The following is a 9,671-nucleotide window of genomic DNA, read 5'->3' as shown; positions in this document are numbered from 1 at the left end:
ATTTGAATGTATTACAGAAATAGGTTTTTCCCATCCATCCAATTAGATCATATGGTCCATCCCTGTACTCTGTCTAGTCTAGTTTTAAAGGTCCCATGTATAAGGCTTCCATCATTTTACTTGTGATGCTTTGCTAAAGACAAATAGGTCCGATTGTCAGGAAGACACTGTAGAGATTATCATCACCATTATCCTTTATACAATTAATTCCCTTGGAAAACTCATTCCAGGTATTAAGATATTTACGATTATGCACTTGATGTCACTGTAGCCAATCATATTGTACTGTTTGTCTTCTGTAAATAGATCTCATTAGATGTTTCATAATCATAAACACTACTGCACTATTCATCTTTGTGAAGTAATGGGAATATTAACATACTGGGCTAAATCCTGCTTGGATGTACTCGCATAACAGTGGTCAGTGTAACTCTGGATGTATAAGGTCAACAGCATTTGGCCCTTAAAAGTTCTACTTAAAGCTTTGCCATGTTTGTTTTCTTTTGCTTATTTCTCAATTACTTTTGGAAGGCTTGTTTACACTATTGCCTTTAATGTATTGAACATATTTTCTCTGCTTCAATTACTTCTGATTTTTGCTTGAAGGTAGCTCTCTTATCCTCCACTTAAACATGTTGGGAATGATAACATAGCAGGAAGATTATTAGTTTCTACTCTACCTTTAACATCTTTGTTTTAATATAAATGTAGTAGTGAGTGCCAGACTAACAGCTTTGGAAACGGAAGTACTTTGTCCACAGAACAGGTATAGCCTGTGTAGAGGTATGGTAGGCTTTCACATTCTGACCTAGCAATGTCCTGTGTCTCAATCTAGGAAACCATCTACATGGGTGAGACGCCTTCAAATCTTTGCTTTTCATCTAACTCTAATAAGAGTGCCCATTAACAACAATTGTGGTGGCACTTTTTGTAATGTGGATACTTTTCTACTAGAAATTGTACGGAGACCTCCTTTCTCATATGTCCCAACCAGTCATCTAAGGGGCATCAGACACAATGACTAGGGCCCTACAAATTCACGACCATGAAAAATATGTCACAGACCATGAAATCTGGTCTCCTTCTCGTGAAAACTGTATATTATAGGGTAAAAGCACACAAAAGACCAGATTTCACTGGGGAGACCAGAGTTTCTCAAATTGAGAGTCCTGACCCAAAAGTGGATTGTGGGGGGTCACAAGGTTATTTTAGGGGTATTGCAATATTGCCACCCTTACTTCTGCACCACCTTCAGAGTTGGGAGGCCAGAGAGAGAAGGCTGTTGGCTGGGCACCCAGTTCTGAAAGCAGCACCCTGCCAGCAGCAGTGCAGAAGTAAGGGTGGCAATACCATGCCATGCCTCCTTACTTCTGTGCTGCTGCTGGTGGTGGTTCTGCCTTCAGAGCTGGGATCCCGGCCAGCAGCTGCCACTCTCCAGCTGCCCAGCTCTGAAGGCAGTGCTGTGCCGAGAAGCATCGCAGAAGTAAGGATAGCAGTACCGCAACCCTTCCTACAATAAGCTTGTGACCCTGCCCCCCAACAACTCCTTTTTGGGTCAGGACCCCTACAATTACACCACCATGAAATTTCAGATTTAAATAGCTGAAATAATGGAATGTATTATTTTTAAAATCCTATGACAGTGAAATTGACCATGAATTTGGTAGGGTCCTACCAATGACCTAGAAGTGAACATCTACATAGTCCATTATAGGCCTCTGAGACATCCAGTCCCCTTAACCATAATATGTTAATGAAAAAAACACTGTTCAGAGATGTGTTAAGCAGAGATTGAGAGAAATGTGATCTGACAAACAAAATAGATTAATACAAGAGCTTTAAAGGGAAGAAAACTCAAAGCACTATAGCATGGCTATTTATATATATTAAGAACATCATTCTTAATGGTTATTGCTTCTTTGCATATTTCTAGTGTTCAATCTTCAGACAAAATACTTTAACGTCAGCACTATTAGTTCTTCAAATAGTTTTTCAAGAACTATTAGTTCTTCAAGTCTATGAAGAACATATACACATTCTTCAAACGTGTATAGGCCCTGATTCAGCACAGTCACACCAGTTGTAGATTGGTGTCACTCCATTAGAAACTGGAGTAATCAGAGTTCAATGATTTATGTACGTATTTAGCTTTCCAATAAAAACACCAAAAAGTTGCATGGCTTTAAAACTTTCACTGCCCAAATACCCCAAAGAAGAGTACTCAAATTGACAAATTTGTGTATTTTACATATGCATGCTGGTGAAAAATACATTTGAACACACTTTTCAAAGACAGGCTATAATTCCATCTCATAATTTTATTATGCTATATTTAGAGAGTTATCCTAATTCTTTTTTTCTGTTAAAGCAAATATGTTGGGCTTGAATCAACTGTTTATCTGGTGTAAATCAGGAGTGGCTCCATAGTGGAATTGCAACCAATGTGAAATCATCAGACACAAGAAGAATCAGACTTTTGTGTCCACTTGCTAATCTAACAATGATTCAGGATTGAACATGTTTCTTTGTTGGTATTCAACCTTTCAAATGTTATACACAGGCAAAAGTACTAATACAAATACAGTGCTATTGATTTAACAAAAGCATGATTTTTTTTCAATGTTCTTTGTACTTGGTGGGATACAATATCTCAAGTTAACCATATGTTATTCCATTAATGACTGTGAAAGAATGTGGTTTTATTGCAAATGTATCCTTTTCACTCTTTGACATAATGTAATGCAACAGCTGTTTGTGACACAGAAAAGTTTTAGAAATACACTAGGCTACAGTAACTGTGCTTTTATTTGCTTCTTGGTGCAGGGGCCAGCAATACAGTAAGGCAATGTAAAGTATCACTGTCACTTAACATAAGTAACATAACAGGAACTGCCAAGAGATGTGCTGGAAACCTGAAAACTTAACATCTGAACTTATATAAGTCATATTTTGTTATGCTGAATGAATGATCTTTCAGGTCCCTTGATACTGTATTTAATATTAGACAGATTCAGAAACTGGTTAGCTTGGAACTAAGTGTGTAATCTACATGGATACCCCATGAGTATACATTTCCCCACCCTTCCATTTTTAACTGTGAGATTCTAAATTCAAGCAAATACCAGACTCATTTGTTCATCCCTAGTGCTATCTACTTGAATCCTATTTTGCCTATATACTGTACAAAGCAGACCCAACAATGAAACCAGACTCCTTTTTTATTACTCTTGGTGTCAATGGGTTTCTTCTCTGCACTGTATTTTTTATTAAAAGCTATAACTTTCATAACCCCCTGTGCTGCAGAGCTCCATAAAGGCATGGAAAACCATGGCTTGAGTCTGAATAAAAATAAAGGAATTTATTGTAAACATTTAAAAATGAACCATTTTGCTGTATCGCTCCTCAGGGAACCATTCTGCCATGGCAGCCCCATGTGAACTTGTCTCCTCCCTCCTTCCATAGGCCTTTTGACCCTTGTTTCTGCCATTGTGGTTTTGAAAAAATGTGTTCCAATTTCTGATGGGAACATAAAGCTGCACAGCCATGGTCTTCTGCAGTTCAACAGTTGCAAATCTTGCCACCTCCCCAATAGCAGGCATCTACCTTGTAGAAGCCTTAAATTCTGCAGATCTCAGGGCACAGGTTCAGAGAATGGAGTTGGAGGAGGCCCAGTGATTCCACATAGCCATATAGAAGATCATGTATAACAGAAAAAAAGGCAAAGGCTTGTTTCCTTCTCTAGTGGACACTGTTGCTGAAAAGAAATCTTATGTACCGTTAGTCATTTCTTTAGCTGTGCAATGTTGGTAATTCTAGTGGAATCCCAGGACATATGCAGAATCAAGCCTGGCTCTCCCCTACAGATAGAATGTTAGGCCTCAGCAATACCAACCACTGAGAGGGCATATTTCCCACTAATGTAACATCTGCTTGATGCACAAGCTCACCAAAGAATAGTCCTTCAGAGTTGAAGTCTTAGTTGTAGTCTTCAAGCTATCTGTGGAACTGGTCCATGATACCTCATAGGAGAGCCTTTCACTGCATAACAACCAATGTTCTTCAGGTCTGTGGAGCTTGTGAGAGCAGGAGATGTTGAACTTTCTATGTAGTAAGGCCAAGGTTTTGGAGCTAATCCCAGAGGTGATTAAAACAGCCACAAATCTCAGTGCCTTCAGAAAAGAGTGTAAAGTAAAGGGAGAGAAGGAAACTTCTTTTGAAATGTAGTCCCTACTTCCCCCAAGGAAGTAGGGAGGAAAATGTGACAATTGGTCTATTAGTTTAGTTATGCCCTGGAAGATGCTCCAATATTACAGCAGTGAGTGCCATTATAGGATCCTACCTAGATCAGTGGGAGAGAACCGGGTTAGGATAGGATCTGCATCTACCTGCCAAGTTCTTTCAGCTCCTGAACTGACCAAGAAAAGATTTGCTCAGCCCTTGTCATTAGTCCAACTCACTGAGGTGTGAGGCTCCTATCCTAAATTCTAGGGGTTTACCTGCACATGGAAACTCCCTCTATTGGGGAAGGTGCTCTCTTGGCTCTGAATATAATAGGCAGGGCTTGACCGTAGCCAGCTCAGTCTTCCAACTGGGTCCTGTCTTTAAAAGGTGTGGGGAAGGGCGTGGGTGAGAAGAACATAGGAAAGGTCATGCCTGACCAGAGCACAGCTCTATCTAGTTCAGTCTCTTGTTTTGGGCACCAGCCAGTAATAAAAGCCTCAGCTGTTGCAAGGACCACTGCAGTGGACAGTTACAGAATAACTTGCCTCTAGGGTAAAGTTTCTTCATAACGCTATCACTTAGAGGTTATCCTGCTGCAGGAGGGTTTATAGCCTTTCTTGGGGGGATTGGAGGGAGGGAGGCAGCAGCAAAGGTGTGGGGTTTGAAGGAATCGGGAGCAGGAGAGCAGTAAGGGCCTCTATGGGGATACAATGTGGGAGGCAGCACTGAGAGGAGGGTGAGCAGGAGCACATTGGGGGAAGGAAGGAAGCTGGAGGGATACTGCAGCGATGTGGGGGGGTGAGAGGTAGTAGTAGTAAAGGTGGGTGGAGGATAGGACCCCTGGGCGAAGGAGGGCGAGAGGAAGCAAGCATTGGCCAGCTGAGGGGTGTACACAGGTGAGGAGGCGCTAGTGGGCGAGAAGCAGGTGTGTGAGTGTAGGGGGGTGATTTGGGGGGGAAGCAGCATAGGGGGAGGGAATGGGAGGAGACAGCAGCGAGGAGGGGCTGTGGGAGGACGCAACAGGGCTGGGGGGAGGGAGGGGACGGGCAGTGGCTGGGGTGCAGGATCCTGGCCGGGCTGGGGAGAGCGAGGCTAAGGGGGGGGGGGGGCGCGCGCGTGTGAACCCTCTTCTCCCAGCGCAGCCTCGGGCTAACGGCGCGCGAAGAGGCGGGCGCAGCCTGCCCGTTAGAGCAACGGCAGCCGCTCGAGCTCTGACGCGGATCTTGTGGGGGCGGGAGGGGCTGGCGGCGACAGCTGCTGAGCACTGGGGCTTCTCCCGTTGACTCAGCCCTGGCAGGAGGCTGCTGTCGCTGCCGCCCGTGCACCTCCTGCGCCGGAGAGCTGGCTCTGGGCACTGCTCCCTGCTGCTTTGCCCGCTCCTCCCGGGCTCTGCCGGGCGCAGGGTCCCGCAGCCCGCCTGCCAAGGGAAGCGCGCTGCACCGTACACGGTGGTTTCCTATCGATGTGGTTTTGCTGCTCCCTGTGAACCGCCCGCCAGCGTCTGTCGGTGTCCAGCCGCGGTGCCCCCCGAGGGCGTTACGAGAAGGGGGGAGGGACAGGTTGGCGAGCTTGGCGGGAGTAGCCACATGCATCTCCTCGTCCGCAATGACTGCACCTGCGAGTGAATGAAGCTGCTGCACTGAGGAGGGCCGAGAAAGACACGCAGCGGCTCCAGGGGTCCCGATCATCTTGCGGGTCTCAGCCTCCCCCCGCCTTAACCTCCCAAACCTGCTCCATGCGGGAGCCGAAGAGGATCTCCCCGCATGCCCTTGTGGAGGCCCACTTCTGCACCCCCCACTGACAGGTACTGTGGGGCGGGGGCAGCCTGGCCCCTCTGTGTGCGTGTGTCTCCTCTCGCCTTCTCTTCCCAGGGATTTATTGGATGAAGATTTTTATTCCTTTTTTTTTTTTTTTTTTTTGGTTGGTTGCTGGTCGGTCTGTGGGGTGGGAAAGGAGAGAGACTTCAGCTGACACGGTGCCTGTGCTACAGAGCTTCCCTCGCGTTACTCTCTGCCTCGTGGGGAAATATCCAGCTGTTCATCTGAAGGGCATTTACATCATGGTTTAGCGAGGGATCTCCCACGAAAAAACTCCCCCTCCCTTTTTCTCTAGCTCCTTCCCCCCCCCCCCCTCCCCAAACTACGGACCCAATACTTTAGGAATAACCATTCCAACTGGTTATCTCCGGGCAGCGGAGACTGATGGACAGTTACTCCACTCTGCAATGTGAGTATGTGCCTGCTGCCTGTGAGGAAGGGGCAGCTGCTGCTCCCCTTGTAGAGGCTTGTGTGGGGGTGGACCAGCGAAATGCAAGCAGCAGCGCACAACGCTCCAGTCTCCTGCATGGGCAGCGGTGAACCTGGAGGGAGCAGCTCCTTGTGGCTTCGCTGCTCGCTGGATGTGCTGCTGCCGGTGGCGGGGATGGTGGGATGGAAGGGAAGCGGTGTCCTTGGGTGTGATGGTACCTACCAGATTAAATCGTGTTAGGAGAGCAGCTACTGCAAAGAAGGATGGCTGTGAATACCTCTGCTGTGCACCCCCAGTAACGCTTTACCCCTCCCCCCAAAGCCCCATGTGCAGAGGATAGGGGGAGGATGGAAGGGACGATCCTGCTCCCGAGCGGGGTTGCCCCTTTTGCGCTCAGATATGGAAAGGAAATGCTGGGCAGTCTTTTGCGGGGGAGGCGGTGGTGGTGGTGGTGGTGGCGGCGGCGGGGGGAGTCAATCGGTAATGGAAGCTCTTCCCTGGCTGCAGTCACCACTGACACTTGTGGAGAGGGAAATTTGCTGCCGCTCTCCATGCCTCTTTTCTTAAGATCCTGCTTGATCGTGACTGTGGGAGGGCCAGGCAGATTCATTAAGCACATTCTTGTTTGGAGAAGGAAAAGGAGTATATGTATGTATGTGTATATATATATATATTTCAAGGCATAAAATGTCCATTTTCGGTGATTCCAAACTGCCTTTGTGTTCCATGTGCAGAAGCTGATGAGCTCTCTGTTCTGAAATTCCACTGCTGCTTTCCTCTGTCTAGGGGTGGAAACAGAGGGAAGAGCATTTATTTTAGTACTACACCAGAAGAATAGGGTGGGAGGGAGGGAAAGGCAAAAACGATGGCACAGTAAGGTGGGTATTTTTTTAATAAGGAAATTGCCTTACAGTGGTGATCAAATATGTGATGTCAGGAACCTCAAGGAGTCTGAAGTGCTACCCTTTTTTGTAGGTGCTGTGTTGTGAAAATGTGTTTTTTTTTTAAAATATAAAATTGTTTACCACATTGCTTCATTGCGACCAAGTCAAGATATTGGAAATCTTTATAACCCAACTTGCGTCTCACCTCATCCCACCAATTAAATTATTTTCTGAATCTAGAGCAACATGATTCTTGATTCAGGCACGTCTTCTTTAGGAACATCAGTAAAGAGATTGATATATAATTCAACTTCACTTCCTTTTTTCCTTCCTAATCATCATTCCAACGTTATGCCCACAGTGTGCTTGGGGTTGTTCAAGATTTAGATAAAGATATTGGGGCAGGGGGAGGAGCTGATCTAGGGTTAACTTACATCAGTGTAAATTCACTGTCAGTTACACTGTGGAATGCATTTGGCTCAGTGAATACTGTAACATGAGGGATGAATTTGGCCCATGAGTTACTCTTAACATAAACCTGTGTAAATAAGATCAGAATAAATCCCTGAGGGGTTTATAAGATCTCTGTAGGCCATAACAATTGGTTCAGTATTTCCAGTGTTCTTACTAAGGAATGGACGGTAAAGGGCTATCAAAGCCAACTTTCTGGACAGTTAAATGCTTTACTGGGTATATTAAAACGAAAGTAAAACACTTGATACCTCAGTCAGGGAAGACATTAGAAGTTATTTTGTTTCTGTCCAAGCCTATGAATAGACAGTGTACGTATCCTTTTCTCCCCCAGAGTGCATTTAAAAAGGGTACGTTTATAGGGTAAAATGTATTTTTGCAGAGATGGTGTATTTTCATTGTCACCACCTTCTGACCCTCTAAAATAAGATACACCCAATATAATGCGACCCGATATAACACAAATTCAGATATAACGCTGTAAAGCAGCTCTTCGGGGGCACGGGGCTGTGCGCTCTGGCGGATCAAAGCAAATTCGATATAACGTGGTTTCACCTATAACACGGTAAGATTTTTTTGGCTCCCGAGGACAGCGTTATATCAGGGTAGAGGTGTATTAAGCTTAGCAATCCTCCTGGAAAGGTCTGTGCCCTTTCTAATCTTCATATCTTAACTTCTGCTGAACTTCTAATGATTAGAAACAAATACTGATGCAGTCATTTTGAAATACTAATATTTCCATCTTTCCAGAAAGACAGGCTTAATTTATTCCCTGTATGGCTTGACTTCCCTCACCTCTATTCTAAAGCAATGGTACTTTTAAACAGTAACCAATTTGGGGAAGCTTGGTGTGTTAGGGATATAAATTCACTGAAACACTTGGTTTCTTAAAACTCCAAGAAGTTGAGAATAAGTATGCACCAGGTCCTAGTCCTATTAAAATCAGTAGCAAAACTCCACTGATTTCAGTGGGAGCAGGATGGGGGCCTACATGCTGCTTCAATGGGCCTGGTTCTTCTCCCTCTAATACTGGCATAGCACCATTGGCTTCAATGGGGGGTGGGGGAGTCCTATTTTACCCTGGGGCAAGTGAAAGCAGAATCAGGATTTTGTTGTATTTTAAGGAGTAGTCAGGTTGAATTGGGGTTTTTTTCTGTGAGGCAGGGCTAGTGAAAGGTTATAACAACAGTGAAAGTATTATTAAAAGTTCCCGGAGGTTGGGGAGATAGGTGATATTTTTATCTTGGGAATTTTAACATGCCTGTTCCCATGGCAAAATGCTTAATTCTCTTATCCCATAACTTTCAGCTAAAAAGCTTTATTCCTATTTTTATTTATCCCAGTTTTATTCCTATTTTTAATCTGAGCTATTCTGGATAGTTTTAATGTGAGGAAGACTGTAATTTGAACTATATAAATTGCATTTTAACACTAACATTAAATGATCAGACAAGGAAAGTAACTTGCAAAGGCTAGCTATGTGAGTGTTGGTTTTATGCACCTATTCATCTGGAATTCAACAAGACACGTATACTTACCATGGCAACCCCTACATCAAATGTTACTGAACATATCCTGTATCAGAAATAGCAGCACCACCTTAAAGAAATACAAACACTAACCTATTAAATTGATTTCAGTACATATATCAATAAATAAGGGAATAAAGTGTGTTGAAAAACTGATCTATTTTCTCAAATTTTAAGCTTAATTTTCTTATAAATAAATTTTGGTTTCACACTATTTTTTATTTTCTTTTGAACAAAAGGAAAGGGAAAAGTAGGGTAATTTTTAGGGCTGTCACACAATTAAAAAAATTAATCACATGATTAATTGCACTGTTAATAA

At 44.1% G+C, this 9,671-nt stretch overlaps 1 protein-coding gene across 5 annotated transcripts in view; it reads left to right on the top strand.

The window, feature by feature from the left end:
- Positions 1 to 5,466: 5,466 nt before the first annotated feature.
- Positions 5,467 to 9,671, top strand: part of LRRC7 (leucine rich repeat containing 7) — a 335,582-nt gene continuing 331,377 nt past the window's right edge. For 4 of the 5 annotated variants that reach the window (XM_034779107.1, XM_034779103.1, XM_034779106.1 and 1 more), the window contains exon 1: positions 5,467 to 6,447. The gene's annotated coding sequence lies outside the window, so the exon portion shown is untranslated. The remainder of the gene's footprint in view (positions 6,448 to 9,671) is intronic. The other variant, XM_034779104.1, reaches the window with a different exon arrangement.

Source organism: Trachemys scripta, chromosome 8, assembly GCF_013100865.1.
Source record: "Trachemys scripta elegans isolate TJP31775 chromosome 8, CAS_Tse_1.0, whole genome shotgun sequence".
Classification (NCBI taxonomy): domain Eukaryota; kingdom Metazoa; phylum Chordata; order Testudines; family Emydidae; genus Trachemys; species Trachemys scripta.
This window is presented reverse-complemented; position numbering and strand designations above follow the sequence as displayed.